Source organism: Phyllobates terribilis, unplaced genomic scaffold (assembly GCF_046119375.1).
Source record: "Phyllobates terribilis strain yellow unplaced genomic scaffold, ASM4611937v1 Scaffold_5__5_contigs__length_657084704, whole genome shotgun sequence".
Taxonomy (NCBI): domain Eukaryota; kingdom Metazoa; phylum Chordata; class Amphibia; order Anura; family Dendrobatidae; genus Phyllobates; species Phyllobates terribilis.
The window spans coordinates 76,138,515-76,156,573 of NW_027362765.1; the positions used below are offsets into that span (position 1 = coordinate 76,138,515).

General features: G+C 45.0%; 14 non-coding genes across 14 annotated transcripts; all 14 read right to left on the minus strand.

Moving 5' to 3' along the window:
• Window positions 1–327: 327 nt before the first annotated feature.
• Window positions 328–518, minus strand: LOC141274860 (U2 spliceosomal RNA). The gene has a single exon (XR_012323122.1). It is a non-coding gene; the product is annotated as a U2 spliceosomal RNA (small nuclear RNA).
• Window positions 519–1,633: 1,115 nt separating this feature from the next.
• Window positions 1,634–1,824, minus strand: LOC141274871 (U2 spliceosomal RNA). The gene has a single exon (XR_012323133.1). It is a non-coding gene; the product is annotated as a U2 spliceosomal RNA (small nuclear RNA).
• A 1,115-nt stretch (window positions 1,825–2,939) lies between these two features.
• LOC141149595 (U2 spliceosomal RNA) lies at window positions 2,940–3,130 on the minus strand. Its single transcript, XR_012245887.1, has one exon. It is a non-coding gene; the product is annotated as a U2 spliceosomal RNA (small nuclear RNA).
• A 1,115-nt stretch (window positions 3,131–4,245) lies between these two features.
• Window positions 4,246–4,436, minus strand: LOC141274882 (U2 spliceosomal RNA). The gene has a single exon (XR_012323144.1). It is a non-coding gene; the product is annotated as a U2 spliceosomal RNA (small nuclear RNA).
• A 1,115-nt stretch (window positions 4,437–5,551) lies between these two features.
• LOC141274893 (U2 spliceosomal RNA) lies at window positions 5,552–5,742 on the minus strand. The gene has a single exon (XR_012323155.1). It is a non-coding gene; the product is annotated as a U2 spliceosomal RNA (small nuclear RNA).
• Window positions 5,743–6,857: 1,115 nt separating this feature from the next.
• LOC141274905 (U2 spliceosomal RNA) lies at window positions 6,858–7,048 on the minus strand. The gene has a single exon (XR_012323166.1). It is a non-coding gene; the product is annotated as a U2 spliceosomal RNA (small nuclear RNA).
• A 1,115-nt stretch (window positions 7,049–8,163) lies between these two features.
• Window positions 8,164–8,354, minus strand: LOC141274916 (U2 spliceosomal RNA). Its single transcript, XR_012323177.1, has one exon. It is a non-coding gene; the product is annotated as a U2 spliceosomal RNA (small nuclear RNA).
• Window positions 8,355–9,469: 1,115 nt separating this feature from the next.
• On the minus strand, window positions 9,470–9,660 carry LOC141150071 (U2 spliceosomal RNA). Its single transcript, XR_012246341.1, has one exon. It is a non-coding gene; the product is annotated as a U2 spliceosomal RNA (small nuclear RNA).
• A 1,115-nt stretch (window positions 9,661–10,775) lies between these two features.
• Window positions 10,776–10,966, minus strand: LOC141274928 (U2 spliceosomal RNA). Its single transcript, XR_012323188.1, has one exon. It is a non-coding gene; the product is annotated as a U2 spliceosomal RNA (small nuclear RNA).
• Window positions 10,967–12,081: 1,115 nt separating this feature from the next.
• Window positions 12,082–12,272, minus strand: LOC141274476 (U2 spliceosomal RNA). Its single transcript, XR_012322750.1, has one exon. It is a non-coding gene; the product is annotated as a U2 spliceosomal RNA (small nuclear RNA).
• Window positions 12,273–13,387: 1,115 nt separating this feature from the next.
• On the minus strand, window positions 13,388–13,578 carry LOC141274940 (U2 spliceosomal RNA). Its single transcript, XR_012323200.1, has one exon. It is a non-coding gene; the product is annotated as a U2 spliceosomal RNA (small nuclear RNA).
• A 1,115-nt stretch (window positions 13,579–14,693) lies between these two features.
• Window positions 14,694–14,884, minus strand: LOC141274951 (U2 spliceosomal RNA). Its single transcript, XR_012323211.1, has one exon. It is a non-coding gene; the product is annotated as a U2 spliceosomal RNA (small nuclear RNA).
• A 1,115-nt stretch (window positions 14,885–15,999) lies between these two features.
• LOC141149919 (U2 spliceosomal RNA) lies at window positions 16,000–16,190 on the minus strand. Its single transcript, XR_012246197.1, has one exon. It is a non-coding gene; the product is annotated as a U2 spliceosomal RNA (small nuclear RNA).
• Window positions 16,191–17,305: 1,115 nt separating this feature from the next.
• LOC141274962 (U2 spliceosomal RNA) lies at window positions 17,306–17,496 on the minus strand. Its single transcript, XR_012323222.1, has one exon. It is a non-coding gene; the product is annotated as a U2 spliceosomal RNA (small nuclear RNA).
• Between the last annotated feature and the right edge of the window lie 563 nt (window positions 17,497–18,059).

An 18,059-nucleotide genomic window follows, 5' to 3' on the forward strand; every position in this document is an offset into this window, starting at 1 on the left:
TTATATTGTGCAGCTTATCTCACCACCTGTAGTTATTTAGGTGAAAGCTCCAAAATGCTTGCCTAATATGTCTGTTTATCCAAAAGGAAGTAAAAAGGGAGAGCTAGAAAGATAGCATTGCATCACATTACATGGCAATGCAATGCACAGTTGCTGAAGTTGAACCAAAATGAGCTTGTAATCTGGCTTCTGCAACTTTGAACATGAAAAATCCAATGAGGAGAAGAAAAGCAAAGCCAAAGAGTCCATCCCAAAATCCGACAATCAAGCAAAATGAACAAAAAACATTGAATTCAATTCTTTCTGATTTTAGAAACTGCATTAAAGAAGGGGTGCACCGGTCCTGGAGATACTGCAATACCAGGTCAATGCGTGGAGTGGACAGAGCAAGCTCTTTTTCCATCTCCCTGTTCTAAAAATCCATTTAATATATGGTCCCCAGATAGGGGACGTATCAGATATTAAACTGATAAGAACAGATACTACACTTGATCTTAGCCAAAAGGCCGAGAAGCGATAACCAGAATTGGTTTCAAACTACGGAGCCACCCAAGGATCCTGAAAAGTCCATTTGTGGAGATGAGCTCCTGGACTCCCGTTAAGAAGACATGTTGTCAACCTCTAGATCCCTTACATGCCTGCACTTTTCGGCTTGCTGCTGCTGCAATCCACGCGTTTTAGATCTGCATAACTCCACCTCTTTAAACACAGCACCTTCACCCCCTGCTGTTCCCACCCGCCTCAACACCGTTGGAAGGGAGGAGAACCAATTAAGGCGGGGGGTGGGGTGGAACGAGCAGCTGTCTACCCTTAGCAGGAGGGCTCCTGATTACATACCTCTCCTGCTGCTGCTGCTGCTGGCTGTCCAGCAGCAGACTGAAGGTGGCTGCTGCTGTGCACAGGTATATAAAGGCTCAGAGCCTATTATGACACGCGCAGCCAGCGTTCCATTGCCACATTCCATCTACTGCAGGCAGGATACCTGGCTGGCTGAATGTCGCTGAGAAGCTCACAGAGACCGCCATAAGCAACAGTTTAACAGAATGCCACAGACTAATCAACCAAACTTTTTGGGTTGGGTTCTCTTTTATAGTCTGCAGGCATTAAATGAAAGAAGTCAGTGTTCCAGCAGAAGGAGACAACGTTTCAGAAAAGGCATTGTAGCAAACCAAAAAAGAAATTTTAAGCGCAGAAGAGTAACCAGCGCACATACCTGTTAGCTCAGGTGAGTTTAAAAGGCTGCTGTTGATAACAAGGGCATTTGCTAAATAGATGGTGTGTGTGCAACAATATACTGAAAGGTCAATTATATTGTGCAGCTTATCTCACCACCTGTAGTTATTTAGGTGAAAGCTCCAAAATGCTTGCCTAATATGTCTGTTTATCCAAAAGGAAGTAAAAAGGGAGAGCTAGAAAGATAGCATTGCATCACATTACATGGCAATGCAATGCACAGTTGCTGAAGTTGAACCAAAATGAGCTTGTAATCTGGCTTCTGCAACTTTGAACATGAAAAATCCAATGAGGAGAAGAAAAGCAAAGCCAAAGAGTCCATCCCAAAATCCGACAATCAAGCAAAATGAACAAAAAACATTGAATTCAATTCTTTCTGATTTTAGAAACTGCATTAAAGAAGGGGTGCACCGGTCCTGGAGATACTGCAATACCAGGTCAATGCGTGGAGTGGACAGAGCAAGCTCTTTTTCCATCTCCCTGTTCTAAAAATCCATTTAATATATGGTCCCCAGATAGGGGACGTATCAGATATTAAACTGATAAGAACAGATACTACACTTGATCTTAGCCAAAAGGCCGAGAAGCGATAACCAGAATTGGTTTCAAACTACGGAGCCACCCAAGGATCCTGAAAAGTCCATTTGTGGAGATGAGCTCCTGGACTCCCGTTAAGAAGACATGTTGTCAACCTCTAGATCCCTTACATGCCTGCACTTTTCGGCTTGCTGCTGCTGCAATCCACGCGTTTTAGATCTGCATAACTCCACCTCTTTAAACACAGCACCTTCACCCCCTGCTGTTCCCACCCGCCTCAACACCGTTGGAAGGGAGGAGAACCAATTAAGGCGGGGGGTGGGGTGGAACGAGCAGCTGTCTACCCTTAGCAGGAGGGCTCCTGATTACATACCTCTCCTGCTGCTGCTGCTGCTGGCTGTCCAGCAGCAGACTGAAGGTGGCTGCTGCTGTGCACAGGTATATAAAGGCTCAGAGCCTATTATGACACGCGCAGCCAGCGTTCCATTGCCACATTCCATCTACTGCAGGCAGGATACCTGGCTGGCTGAATGTCGCTGAGAAGCTCACAGAGACCGCCATAAGCAACAGTTTAACAGAATGCCACAGACTAATCAACCAAACTTTTTGGGTTGGGTTCTCTTTTATAGTCTGCAGGCATTAAATGAAAGAAGTCAGTGTTCCAGCAGAAGGAGACAACGTTTCAGAAAAGGCATTGTAGCAAACCAAAAAAGAAATTTTAAGCGCAGCAGAGTAACCAGCGCACATACCTGTTAGCTCAGGTGAGTTTAAAAGGCTGCTGTTGATAACAAGGGCATTTGCTAAATAGATGGTGTGTGTGCAACAATATACTGAAAGGTCAATTATATTGTGCAGCTTATCTCACCACCTGTAGTTATTTAGGTGAAAGCTCCAAAATGCTTGCCTAATATGTCTGTTTATCCAAAAGGAAGTAAAAAGGGAGAGCTAGAAAGATAGCATTGCATCACATTACATGGCAATGCAATGCACAGTTGCTGAAGTTGAACCAAAATGAGCTTGTAATCTGGCTTCTGCAACTTTGAACATGAAAAATCCAATGAGGAGAAGAAAAGCAAAGCCAAAGAGTCCATCCCAAAATCCGACAAACAAGCAAAATTAACAAAAAACATTGAATTCAATTCTTTCTGATTTTAGAAACTGCATTAAAGAAGGGGTGCACCGGTCCTGGAGATACTGCAATACCAGGTCAATGCGTGGAGTGGACAGAGCAAGCTCTTTTTCCATCTCCCTGTTCTAAAAATCCATTTAATATATGGTCCCCAGATAGAGGACGTATCAGATATTAAACTGATAAGAACAGATACTACACTTGATCTTAGCCAAAAGGCCGAGAAGCGATAACCAGAATTGGTTTCAAACTACGGAGCCACCCAAGGATCCTGAAAAGTCCATTTGTGGAGATGAGCTCCTGGACTCCCGTTAAGAAGACATGTTGTCAACCTCTAGATCCCTTACATGCCTGCACTTTTCGGCTTGCTGCTGCTGCAATCCACGCGTTTTAGATCTGCATAACTCCACCTCTTTAAACACAGCACCTTCACCCCCTGCTGTTCCCACCCGCCTCAACACCGTTGGAAGGGAGGAGAACCAATTAAGGCGGGGGGTGGGGTGGAACGAGCAGCTGTCTACCCTTAGCAGGAGGGCTCCTGATTACATACCTCTCCTGCTGCTGCTGCTGCTGGCTGTCCAGCAGCAGACTGAAGGTGGCTGCTGCTGTGCACAGGTATATAAAGGCTCAGAGCCTATTATGACACGCGCAGCCAGCGTTCCATTGCCACATTCCATCTACTGCAGGCAGGATACCTGGCTGGCTGAATGTCGCTGAGAAGCTCACAGAGACCGCCATAAGCAACAGTTTAACAGAATGCCACAGACTAATCAACCAAACTTTTTGGGTTGGGTTCTCTTTTATAGTCTGCAGGCATTAAATGAAAGAAGTCAGTGTTCCAGCAGAAGGAGACAACGTTTCAGAAAAGGCATTGTAGCAAACCAAAAAAGAAATTTTAAGCGCAGCAGAGTAACCAGCGCACATACCTGTTAGCTCAGGTGAGTTTAAAAGGCTGCTGTTGATAACAAGGGCATTTGCTAAATAGATGGTGTGTGTGCAACAATATACTGAAAGGTCAATTATATTGTGCAGCTTATCTCACCACCTGTAGTTATTTAGGTGAAAGCTCCAAAATGCTTGCCTAATATGTCTGTTTATCCAAAAGGAAGTAAAAAGGGAGAGCTAGAAAGATAGCATTGCATCACATTACATGGCAATGCAATGCACAGTTGCTGAAGTTGAACCAAAATGAGCTTGTAATCTGGCTTCTGCAACTTTGAACATGAAAAATCCAATGAGGAGAAGAAAAGCAAAGCCAAAGAGTCCATCCCAAAATCCGACAAACAAGCAAAATTAACAAAAAACATTGAATTCAATTCTTTCTGATTTTAGAAACTGCATTAAAGAAGGGGTGCACCGGTCCTGGAGATACTGCAATACCAGGTCAATGCGTGGAGTGGACAGAGCAAGCTCTTTTTCCATCTCCCTGTTCTAAAAATCCATTTAATATATGGTCCCCAGATAGGGGACGTATCAGATATTAAACTGATAAGAACAGATACTACACTTGATCTTAGCCAAAAGGCCGAGAAGCGATAACCAGAATTGGTTTCAAACTACGGAGCCACCCAAGGATCCTGAAAAGTCCATTTGTGGAGATGAGCTCCTGGACTCCCGTTAAGAAGACATGTTGTCAACCTCTAGATCCCTTACATGCCTGCACTTTTCGGCTTGCTGCTGCTGCAATCCACGCGTTTTAGATCTGCATAACTCCACCTCTTTAAACACAGCACCTTCACCCCCTGCTGTTCCCACCCGCCTCAACACCGTTGGAAGGGAGGAGAACCAATTAAGGCGGGGGGTGGGGTGGAACGAGCAGCTGTCTACCCTTAGCAGGAGGGCTCCTGATTACATACCTCTCCTGCTGCTGCTGCTGCTGGCTGTCCAGCAGCAGACTGAAGGTGGCTGCTGCTGTGCACAGGTATATAAAGGCTCAGAGCCTATTATGACACGCGCAGCCAGCGTTCCATTGCCACATTCCATCTACTGCAGGCAGGATACCTGGCTGGCTGAATGTCGCTGAGAAGCTCACAGAGACCGCCATAAGCAACAGTTTAACAGAATGCCACAGACTAATCAACCAAACTTTTTGGGTTGGGTTCTCTTTTATAGTCTGCAGGCATTAAATGAAAGAAGTCAGTGTTCCAGCAGAAGGAGACAACGTTTCAGAAAAGGCATTGTAGCAAACCAAAAAAGAAATTTTAAGCGCAGCAGAGTAACCAGCGCACATACCTGTTAGCTCAGGTGAGTTTAAAAGGCTGCTGTTGATAACAAGGGCATTTGCTAAATAGATGGTGTGTGTGCAACAATATACTGAAAGGTCAATTATATTGTGCAGCTTATCTCACCACCTGTAGTTATTTAGGTGAAAGCTCCAAAATGCTTGCCTAATATGTCTGTTTATCCAAAAGGAAGTAAAAAGGGAGAGCTAGAAAGATAGCATTGCATCACATTACATGGCAATGCAATGCACAGTTGCTGAAGTTGAACCAAAATGAGCTTGTAATCTGGCTTCTGCAACTTTGAACATGAAAAATCCAATGAGGAGAAGAAAAGCAAAGCCAAAGAGTCCATCCCAAAATCCGACAAACAAGCAAAATGAACAAAAAACATTGAATTCAATTCTTTCTGATTTTAGAAACTGCATTAAAGAAGGGGTGCACCGGTCCTGGAGATACTGCAATACCAGGTCAATGCGTGGAGTGGACAGAGCAAGCTCTTTTTCCATCTCCCTGTTCTAAAAATCCATTTAATATATGGTCCCCAGATAGGGGACGTATCAGATATTAAACTGATAAGAACAGATACTACACTTGATCTTAGCCAAAAGGCCGAGAAGCGATAACCAGAATTGGTTTCAAACTACGGAGCCACCCAAGGATCCTGAAAAGTCCATTTGTGGAGATGAGCTCCTGGACTCCCGTTAAGAAGACATGTTGTCAACCTCTAGATCCCTTACATGCCTGCACTTTTCGGCTTGCTGCTGCTGCAATCCACGCGTTTTAGATCTGCATAACTCCACCTCTTTAAACACAGCACCTTCACCCCCTGCTGTTCCCACCCGCCTCAACACCGTTGGAAGGGAGGAGAACCAATTAAGGCGGGGGGTGGGGTGGAACGAGCAGCTGTCTACCCTTAGCAGGAGGGCTCCTGATTACATACCTCTCCTGCTGCTGCTGCTGCTGGCTGTCCAGCAGCAGACTGAAGGTGGCTGCTGCTGTGCACAGGTATATAAAGGCTCAGAGCCTATTATGACACGCGCAGCCAGCGTTCCATTGCCACATTCCATCTACTGCAGGCAGGATACCTGGCTGGCTGAATGTCGCTGAGAAGCTCACAGAGACCGCCATAAGCAACAGTTTAACAGAATGCCACAGACTAATCAACCAAACTTTTTGGGTTGGGTTCTCTTTTATAGTCTGCAGGCATTAAATGAAAGAAGTCAGTGTTCCAGCAGAAGGAGACAACGTTTCAGAAAAGGCATTGTAGCAAACCAAAAAAGAAATTTTAAGCGCAGCAGAGTAACCAGCGCACATACCTGTTAGCTCAGGTGAGTTTAAAAGGCTGCTGTTGATAACAAGGGCATTTGCTAAATAGATGGTGTGTGTGCAACAATATACTGAAAGGTCAATTATATTGTGCAGCTTATCTCACCACCTGTAGTTATTTAGGTGAAAGCTCCAAAATGCTTGCCTAATATGTCTGTTTATCCAAAAGGAAGTAAAAAGGGAAAGCTAGAAAGATAGCATTGCATCACATTACATGGCAATGCAATGCACAGTTGCTGAAGTTGAACCAAAATGAGCTTGTAATCTGGCTTCTGCAACTTTGAACATGAAAAATCCAATGAGGAGAAGAAAAGCAAAGCCAAAGAGTCCATCCCAAAATCCGACAAACAAGCAAAATGAACAAAAAACATTGAATTCAATTCTTTCTGATTTTAGAAACTGCATTAAAGAAGGGGTGCACCGGTCCTGGAGATACTGCAATACCAGGTCAATGCGTGGAGTGGACAGAGCAAGCTCTTTTTCCATCTCCCTGTTCTAAAAATCCATTTAATATATGGTCCCCAGATAGGGGACGTATCAGATATTAAACTGATAAGAACAGATACTACACTTGATCTTAGCCAAAAGGCCGAGAAGCGATAACCAGAATTGGTTTCAAACTACGGAGCCACCCAAGGATCCTGAAAAGTCCATTTGTGGAGATGAGCTCCTGGACTCCCGTTAAGAAGACATGTTGTCAACCTCTAGATCCCTTACATGCCTGCACTTTTCGGCTTGCTGCTGCTGCAATCCACGCGTTTTAGATCTGCATAACTCCACCTCTTTAAACACAGCACCTTCACCCCCTGCTGTTCCCACCCGCCTCAACACCGTTGGAAGGGAGGAGAACCAATTAAGGCGGGGGGTGGGGTGGAACGAGCAGCTGTCTACCCTTAGCAGGAGGGCTCCTGATTACATACCTCTCCTGCTGCTGCTGCTGCTGGCTGTCCAGCAGCAGACTGAAGGTGGCTGCTGCTGTGCACAGGTATATAAAGGCTCAGAGCCTATTATGACACGCGCAGCCAGCGTTCCATTGCCACATTCCATCTACTGCAGGCAGGATACCTGGCTGGCTGAATGTCGCTGAGAAGCTCACAGAGACCGCCATAAGCAACAGTTTAACAGAATGCCACAGACTAATCAACCAAACTTTTTGGGTTGGGTTCTCTTTTATAGTCTGCAGGCATTAAATGAAAGAAGTCAGTGTTCCAGCAGAAGGAGACAACGTTTCAGAAAAGGCATTGTAGCAAACCAAAAAAGAAATTTTAAGCGCAGCAGAGTAACCAGCGCACATACCTGTTAGCTCAGGTGAGTTTAAAAGGCTGCTGTTGATAACAAGGGCATTTGCTAAATAGATGGTGTGTGTGCAACAATATACTGAAAGGTCAATTATATTGTGCAGCTTATCTCACCACCTGTAGTTATTTAGGTGAAAGCTCCAAAATGCTTGCCTAATATGTCTGTTTATCCAAAAGGAAGTAAAAAGGGAGAGCTAGAAAGATAGCATTGCATCACATTACATGGCAATGCAATGCACAGTTGCTGAAGTTGAACCAAAATGAGCTTGTAATCTGGCTTCTGCAACTTTGAACATGAAAAATCCAATGAGGAGAAGAAAAGCAAAGCCAAAGAGTCCATCCCAAAATCCGACAAACAAGCAAAATGAACAAAAAACATTGAATTCAATTCTTTCTGATTTTAGAAACTGCATTAAAGAAGGGGTGCACCGGTCCTGGAGATACTGCAATACCAGGTCAATGCGTGGAGTGGACAGAGCAAGCTCTTTTTCCATCTCCCTGTTCTAAAAATCCATTTAATATATGGTCCCCAGATAGGGGACGTATCAGATATTAAACTGATAAGAACAGATACTACACTTGATCTTAGCCAAAAGGCCGAGAAGCGATAACCAGAATTGGTTTCAAACTACGGAGCCACCCAAGGATCCTGAAAAGTCCATTTGTGGAGATGAGCTCCTGGACTCCCGTTAAGAAGACATGTTGTCAACCTCTAGATCCCTTACATGCCTGCACTTTTCGGCTTGCTGCTGCTGCAATCCACGCGTTTTAGATCTGCATAACTCCACCTCTTTAAACACAGCACCTTCACCCCCTGCTGTTCCCACCCGCCTCAACACCGTTGGAAGGGAGGAGAACCAATTAAGGCGGGGGGTGGGGTGGAACGAGCAGCTGTCTACCCTTAGCAGGAGGGCTCCTGATTACATACCTCTCCTGCTGCTGCTGCTGCTGGCTGTCCAGCAGCAGACTGAAGGTGGCTGCTGCTGTGCACAGGTATATAAAGGCTCAGAGCCTATTATGACACGCGCAGCCAGCGTTCCATTGCCACATTCCATCTACTGCAGGCAGGATACCTGGCTGGCTGAATGTCGCTGAGAAGCTCACAGAGACCGCCATAAGCAACAGTTTAACAGAATGCCACAGACTAATCAACCAAACTTTTTGGGTTGGGTTCTCTTTTATAGTCTGCAGGCATTAAATGAAAGAAGTCAGTGTTCCAGCAGAAGGAGACAACGTTTCAGAAAAGGCATTGTAGCAAACCAAAAAAGAAATTTTAAGCGCAGCAGAGTAACCAGCGCACATACCTGTTAGCTCAGGTGAGTTTAAAAGGCTGCTGTTGATAACAAGGGCATTTGCTAAATAGATGGTGTGTGTGCAACAATATACTGAAAGGTCAATTATATTGTGCAGCTTATCTCACCACCTGTAGTTATTTAGGTGAAAGCTCCAAAATGCTTGCCTAATATGTCTGTTTATCCAAAAGGAAGTAAAAAGGGAGAGCTAGAAAGATAGCATTGCATCACATTACATGGCAATGCAATGCACAGTTGCTGAAGTTGAACCAAAATGAGCTTGTAATCTGGCTTCTGCAACTTTGAACATGAAAAATCCAATGAGGAGAAGAAAAGCAAAGCCAAAGAGTCCATCCCAAAATCCGACAAACAAGCAAAATGAACAAAAAACATTGAATTCAATTCTTTCTGATTTTAGAAACTGCATTAAAGAAGGGGTGCACCGGTCCTGGAGATACTGCAATACCAGGTCAATGCGTGGAGTGGACAGAGCAAGCTCTTTTTCCATCTCCCTGTTCTAAAAATCCATTTAATATATGGTCCCCAGATAGGGGACGTATCAGATATTAAACGGATAAGAACAGATACTACACTTGATCTTAGCCAAAAGGCCGAGAAGCGATAACCAGAATTGGTTTCAAACTACGGAGCCACCCAAGGATCCTGAAAAGTCCATTTGTGGAGATGAGCTCCTGGACTCCCGTTAAGAAGACATGTTGTCAACCTCTAGATCCCTTACATGCCTGCACTTTTCGGCTTGCTGCTGCTGCAATCCACGCGTTTTAGATCTGCATAACTCCACCTCTTTAAACACAGCACCTTCACCCCCTGCTGTTCCCACCCGCCTCAACACCGTTGGAAGGGAGGAGAACCAATTAAGGCGGGGGGTGGGGTGGAACGAGCAGCTGTCTACCCTTAGCAGGAGGGCTCCTGATTACATACCTCTCCTGCTGCTGCTGCTGCTGGCTGTCCAGCAGCAGACTGAAGGTGGCTGCTGCTGTGCACAGGTATATAAAGGCTCAGAGCCTATTATGACACGCGCAGCCAGCGTTCCATTGCCACATTCCATCTACTGCAGGCAGGATACCTGGCTGGCTGAATGTCGCTGAGAAGCTCACAGAGACCGCCATAAGCAACAGTTTAACAGAATGCCACAGACTAATCAACCAAACTTTTTGGGTTGGGTTCTCTTTTATAGTCTGCAGGCATTAAATGAAAGAAGTCAGTGTTCCAGCAGAGGAAGACAACGTTTCAGAAAAGGCATTGTAGCAAACCAAAAAAGAAATTTTAAGCGCAGCAGAGTAACCAGCGCACATACCTGTTAGCTCAGGTGAGTTTAAAAGGCTGCTGTTGATAACAAGGGCATTTGCTAAATAGATGGTGTGTGTGCAACAATATACTGAAAGGTCAATTATATTGTGCAGCTTATCTCACCACCTGTAGTTATTTAGGTGAAAGCTCCAAAATGCTTGCCTAATATGTCTGTTTATCCAAAAGGAAGTAAAAAGGGAGAGCTAGAAAGATAGCATTGCATCACATTACATGGCAATGCAATGCACAGTTGCTGAAGTTGAACCAAAATGAGCTTGTAATCTGGCTTCTGCAACTTTGAACATGAAAAATCCAATGAGGAGAAGAAAAGCAAAGCCAAAGAGTCCATCCCAAAATCCGACAAACAAGCAAAATGAACAAAAAACATTGAATTCAATTCTTTCTGATTTTAGAAACTGCATTAAAGAAGGGGTGCACCGGTCCTGGAGATACTGCAATACCAGGTCAATGCGTGGAGTGGACAGAGCAAGCTCTTTTTCCATCTCCCTGTTCTAAAAATCCATTTAATATATGGTCCCCAGATAGGGGACGTATCAGATATTAAACTGATAAGAACAGATACTACACTTGATCTTAGCCAAAAGGCCGAGAAGCGATAACCAGAATTGGTTTCAAACTACGGAGCCACCCAAGGATCCTGAAAAGTCCATTTGTGGAGATGAGCTCCTGGACTCCCGTTAAGAAGACATGTTGTCAACCTCTAGATCCCTTACATGCCTGCACTTTTCGGCTTGCTGCTGCTGCAATCCACGCGTTTTAGATCTGCATAACTCCACCTCTTTAAACACAGCACCTTCACCCCCTGCTGTTCCCACCCGCCTCAACACCGTTGGAAGGGAGGAGAACCAATTAAGGCGGGGGGTGGGGTGGAACGAGCAGCTGTCTACCCTTAGCAGGAGGGCTCCTGATTACATACCTCTCCTGCTGCTGCTGCTGCTGGCTGTCCAGCAGCAGACTGAAGGTGGCTGCTGCTGTGCACAGGTATATAAAGGCTCAGAGCCTATTATGACACGCGCAGCCAGCGTTCCATTGCCACATTCCATCTACTGCAGGCAGGATACCTGGCTGGCTGAATGTCGCTGAGAAGCTCACAGAGACCGCCATAAGCAACAGTTTAACAGAATGCCACAGACTAATCAACCAAACTTTTTGGGTTGGGTTCTCTTTTATAGTCTGCAGGCATTAAATGAAAGAAGTCAGTGTTCCAGCAGAAGGAGACAACGTTTCAGAAAAGGCATTGTAGCAAACCAAAAAAGAAATTTTAAGCGCAGCAGAGTAACCAGCGCACATACCTGTTAGCTCAGGTGAGTTTAAAAGGCTGCTGTTGATAACAAGGGCATTTGCTAAATAGATGGTGTGTGTGCAACAATATACTGAAAGGTCAATTATATTGTGCAGCTTATCTCACCACCTGTAGTTATTTAGGTGAAAGCTCCAAAATGCTTGCCTAATATGTCTGTTTATCCAAAAGGAAGTAAAAAGGGAGAGCTAGAAAGATAGCATTGCATCACATTACATGGCAATGCAATGCACAGTTGCTGAAGTTGAACCAAAATGAGCTTGTAATCTGGCTTCTGCAACTTTGAACATGAAAAATCCAATGAGGAGAAGAAAAGCAAAGCCAAAGAGTCCATCCCAAAATCCGACAAACAAGCAAAATGAACAAAAAACATTGAATTCAATTCTTTCTGATTTTAGAAACTGCATTAAAGAAGGGGTGCACCGGTCCTGGAGATACTGCAATACCAGGTCAATGCGTGGAGTTGACAGAGCAAGCTCTTTTTCCATCTCCCTGTTCTAAAAATCCATTTAATATATGGTCCCCAGATAGGGGACGTATCAGATATTAAACTGATAAGAACAGATACTACACTTGATCTTAGCCAAAAGGCCGAGAAGCGATAACCAGAATTGGTTTCAAACTACGGAGCCACCCAAGGATCCTGAAAAGTCCATTTGTGGAGATGAGCTCCTGGACTCCCGTTAAGAAGACATGTTGTCAACCTCTAGATCCCTTACATGCCTGCACTTTTCGGCTTGCTGCTGCTGCAATCCACGCGTTTTAGATCTGCATAACTCCACCTCTTTAAACACAGCACCTTCACCCCCTGCTGTTCCCACCCGCCTCAACACCGTTGGAAGGGAGGAGAACCAATTAAGGCGGGGGGTGGGGTGGAACGAGCAGCTGTCTACCCTTAGCAGGAGGGCTCCTGATTACATACCTCTCCTGCTGCTGCTGCTGCTGGCTGTCCAGCAGCAGACTGAAGGTGGCTGCTGCTGTGCACAGGTATATAAAGGCTCAGAGCCTATTATGACACGCGCAGCCAGCGTTCCATTGCCACATTCCATCTACTGCAGGCAGGATACCTGGCTGGCTGAATGTCGCTGAGAAGCTCACAGAGACCGCCATAAGCAACAGTTTAACAGAATGCCACAGACTAATCAACCAAACTTTTTGGGTTGGGTTCTCTTTTATAGTCTGCAGGCATTAAATGAAAGAAGTCAGTGTTCCAGCAGAGGAAGACAACGTTTCAGAAAAGGCATTGTAGCAAACCAAAAAAGAAATTTTAAGCGCAGCAGAGTAACCAGCGCACATACCTGTTAGCTCAGGTGAGTTTAAAAGGCTGCTGTTGATAACAAGGGCATTTGCTAAATAGATGGTGTGTGTGCAACAATATACTGAAAGGTCAATTATATTGTGCAGCTTATCTCACCACCTGTAGTTATTTAGGTGAAAGCTCCAAAATGCTTGCCTAATATGTCTGTTTATCCAAAAGGAAGTAAAAAGGGAGAGCTAGAAAGATAGCATTGCATCACATTACATGGCAATGCAATGCACAGTTGCTGAAGTTGAACCAAAATGAGCTTGTAATCTGGCTTCTGCAACTTTGAACATGAAAAATCCAATGAGGAGAAGAAAAGCAAAGCCAAAGAGTCCATCCCAAAATCCGACAAACAAGCAAAATGAACAAAAAACATTGAATTCAATTCTTTCTGATTTTAGAAACTGCATTAAAGAAGGGGTGCACCGGTCCTGGAGATACTGCAATACCAGGTCAATGCGTGGAGTGGACAGAGCAAGCTCTTTTTCCATCTCCCTGTTCTAAAAATCCATTTAATATATGGTCCCCAGATAGGGGACGTATCAGATATTAAACTGATAAGAACAGATACTACACTTGATCTTAGCCAAAAGGCCGAGAAGCGATAACCAGAATTGGTTTCAAACTACGGAGCCACCCAAGGATCCTGAAAAGTCCATTTGTGGAGATGAGCTCCTGGACTCCCGTTAAGAAGACATGTTGTCAACCTCTAGATCCCTTACATGCCTGCACTTTTCGGCTTGCTGCTGCTGCAATCCACGCGTTTTAGATCTGCATAACTCCACCTCTTTAAACACAGCACCTTCACCCCCTGCTGTTCCCACCCGCCTCAACACCGTTGGAAGGGAGGAGAACCAATTAAGGCGGGGGGTGGGGTGGAACGAGCAGCTGTCTACCCTTAGCAGGAGGGCTCCTGATTACATACCTCTCCTGCTGCTGCTGCTGCTGGCTGTCCAGCAGCAGACTGAAGGTGGCTGCTGCTGTGCACAGGTATATAAAGGCTGAGAGCCTATTATGACACGCGCAGCCAGCGTTCCATTGCCACATTCCATCTACTGCAGGCAGGATACCTGGCTGGCTGAATGTCGCTGAGAAGCTCACAGAGACCGCCATAAGCAACAGTTTAACAGAATGCCACAGACTAATCAACCAAACTTTTTGGGTTGGGTTCTCTTTTATAGTCTGCAGGCATTAAATGAAAGAAGTCAGTGTTCCAGCAGAAGGAGACAACGTTTCAGAAAAGGCATTGTAGCAAACCAAAAAAGAAATTTTAAGCGCAGCAGAGTAACCAGCGCACATACCTGTTAGCTCAGGTGAGTTTAAAAGGCTGCTGTTGATAACAAGGGCATTTGCTAAATAGATGGTGTGTGTGCAACAATATACTGAAAGGTCAATTATATTGTGCAGCTTATCTCACCACCTGTAGTTATTTAGGTGAAAGCTCCAAAATGCTTGCCTAATATGTCTGTTTATCCAAAAGGAAGTAAAAAGGGAGAGCTAGAAAGATAGCATTGCATCACATTACATGGCAATGCAATGCACAGTTGCTGAAGTTGAACCAAAATGAGCTTGTAATCTGGCTTCTGCAACTTTGAACATGAAAAATCCAATGAGGAGAAGAAAAGCAAAGCCAAAGAGTCCATCCCAAAATCCGACAAACAAGCAAAATGAATAAAAAACATTGAATTCAATTCTTTCTGATTTTAGAAACTGCATTAAAGAAGGGGTGCACCGGTCCTGGAGATACTGCAATACCAGGTCAATGCGTGGAGTGGACAGAGCAAGCTCTTTTTCCATCTCCCTGTTCTAAAAATCCATTTAATATATGGTCCCCAGATAGGGGACGTATCAGATATTAAACTGATAAGAACAGATACTACACTTGATCTTAGCCAAAAGGCCGAGAAGCGATAACCAGAATTGGTTTCAAACTACGGAGCCACCCAAGGATCCTGAAAAGTCCATTTGTGGAGATGAGCTCCTGGACTCCCGTTAAGAAGACATGTTGTCAACCTCTAGATCCCTTACATGCCTGCACTTTTCGGCTTGCTGCTGCTGCAATCCACGCGTTTTAGATCTGCATAACTCCACCTCTTTAAACACAGCACCTTCACCCCCTGCTGTTCCCACCCGCCTCAACACCGTTGGAAGGGAGGAGAACCAATTAAGGCGGGGGGTGGGGTGGAACGAGCAGCTGTCTACCCTTAGCAGGAGGGCTCCTGATTACATACCTCTCCTGCTGCTGCTGCTGCTGGCTGTCCAGCAGCAGACTGAAGGTGGCTGCTGCTGTGCACAGGTATATAAAGGCTGAGAGCCTATTATGACACGCGCAGCCAGCGTTCCATTGCCACATTCCATCTACTGCAGGCAGGATACCTGGCTGGCTGAATGTCGCTGAGAAGCTCACAGAGACCGCCATAAGCAACAGTTTAACAGAATGCCACAGACTAATCAACCAAACTTTTTGGGTTGGGTTCTCTTTTATAGTCTGCAGGCATTAAATGAAAGAAGTCAGTGTTCCAGCAGAAGGAGACAACGTTTCAGAAAAGGCATTGTCGCAAACCAAAAAAGAAATTTTAAGCGCAGCAGAGTAACCAGCGCACATACCTGTTAGCTCAGGTGAGTTTAAAAGGCTGCTGTTGATAACAAGGGCATTTGCTAAATAGATGGTGTGTGTGCAACAATATACTGAAAGGTCAATTATATTGTGCAGCTTATCTCACCACCTGTAGTTATTTAGGTGAAAGCTCCAAAATGCTTGCCTAATATGTCTGTTTATCCAAAAGGAAGTAAAAAGGGAGAGCTAGAAAGATAGCATTGCATCACATTACATGGCAATGCAATGCACAGTTGCTGAAGTTGAACCAAAATGAGCTTGTAATCTGGCTTCTGCAACTTTGAACATGAAAAATCCAATGAGGAGAAGAAAAGCAAAGCCAAAGAGTCCATCCCAAAATCCGACAAACAAGCAAAATGAACAAAAAACATTGAATTCAATTCTTTCTGATTTTAGAAACTGCATTAAAGAAGGGGTGCACCGGTCCTGGAGATACTGCAATACCAGGTCAATGCGTGGACTGGACAGAGCAAGCTCTTTTTCCATCTCCCTGTTCTAAAAATCCATTTAATATATGGTCCCCAGATAGGGGACGTATCAGATATTAAACTGATAAGAACAGATACTACACTTGATCTTAGCCAAAAGGCCGAGAAGCGATAACCAGAATTGGTTTCAAACTACGGAGCCACCCAAGGATCCTGAAAAGTCCATTTGTGGAGATGAGCTCCTGGACTCCCGTTAAGAAGACATGTTGTCAACCTCTAGATCCCTTACATGCCTGCACTTTTCGGCTTGCTGCTGCTGCAATCCACGCGTTTTAGATCTGCATAACTCCACCTCTTTAAACACAGCACCTTCACCCCCTGCTGTTCCCACCCGCCTCAACACCGTTGGAAGGGAGGAGAACCAATTAAGGCGGGGGGTGGGGTGGAACGAGCAGCTGTCTACCCTTAGCAGGAGGGCTCCTGATTACATACCTCTCCTGCTGCTGCTGCTGCTGGCTGTCCAGCAGCAGACTGAAGGTGGCTGCTGCTGTGCACAGGTATATAAAGGCTCAGAGCCTATTATGACACGCGCAGCCAGCGTTCCATGGCCACATTCCATCTACTGCAGGCAGGATACCTGGCTGGCTGAATGTCGCTGAGAAGCTCACAGAGACCGCCATAAGCAACAGTTTAACAGAATGCCACAGACTAATCAACCAAACTTTTTGGGTTGGGTTCTCTTTTATAGTCTGCAGGCATTAAATGAAAGAAGTCAGTGTTCCAGCAGAAGGAGACAACGTTTCAGAAAAGGCATTGTAGCAAACCAAAAAAGAAATTTTAAGCGCAGCAGAGTAACCAGCGCACATACCTGTTAGCTCAGGTGAGTTTAAAAGGCTGCTGTTGATAACAAGGGCATTTGCTAAATAGATGGTGTGTGTGCAACAATATACTGAAAGGTCAATTATATTGTGCAGCTTATCTCACCACCTGTAGTTATTTAGGTGAAAGTTCCAAAATGCTTGCCTAATATGTCTGTTTATCCAAAAGGAAGTAAAAAGGGAGAGCTAGAAAGATAGCATTGCATCACATTACATGGCAATGCAATGCACAGTTGCTGAAGTTGAACCAAAATGAGCTTGTAATCTGGCTTCTGCAACTTTGAACATGAAAAATCCAATGAGGAGAAGAAAAGCAAAGCCAAAGAGTCCATCCCAAAATCCGACAAACAAGCAAAATGAACAAAAAACATTGAATTCAATTCTTTCTGATTTTAGAAACTGCATTAAAGAAGGGGTGCACCGGTCCTGGAGATACTGCAATACCAGGTCAATGCGTGGAGTGGACAGAGCAAGCTCTTTTTCCATCTCCCTGTTCTAAAAATCCATTTAATATATGGTCCCCAGATAGGGGACGTATCAGATATTAAACTGATAAGAACAGATACTACACTTGATCTTAGCCAAAAGGCCGAGAAGCGATAACCAGAATTGGTTTCAAACTACGGAGCCACCCAAGGATCCTGAAAAGTCCATTTGTGGAGATGAGCTCCTGGACTCCCGTTAAGAAGACATGTTGTCAACCTCTAGATCCCTTACATGCCTGCACTTTTCGGCTTGCTGCTGCTGCAATCCACGCGTTTTAGATCTGCATAACTCCACCTCTTTAAACACAGCACCTTCACCCCCTGCTGTTCCTACCCGCCTCAACACCGTTGGAAGGGAGGAGAACCAATTAAGGCGGGGGGTGGGGTGGAACGAGCAGCTGTCTACCCTTAGCAGGAGGGCTCCTGATTACATACCTCTCCTGCTGCTGCTGCTGCTGGCTGTCCAGCAGCAGACTGAAGGTGGCTGCTGCTGTGCACAGGTATATAAAGGCTCAGAGCCTATTATGACACGCGCAGCCAGCGTTCCATTGCCACATTCCATCTACTGCAGGAAGGATACCTGGCTGGCTGAAGGTCGCTGAGAAGCTCACAGAGACCGCCATAAGCAACAGTTTAACAGAATGCCACAGACTAATCAACCAAACTTTTTGGGTTGGGT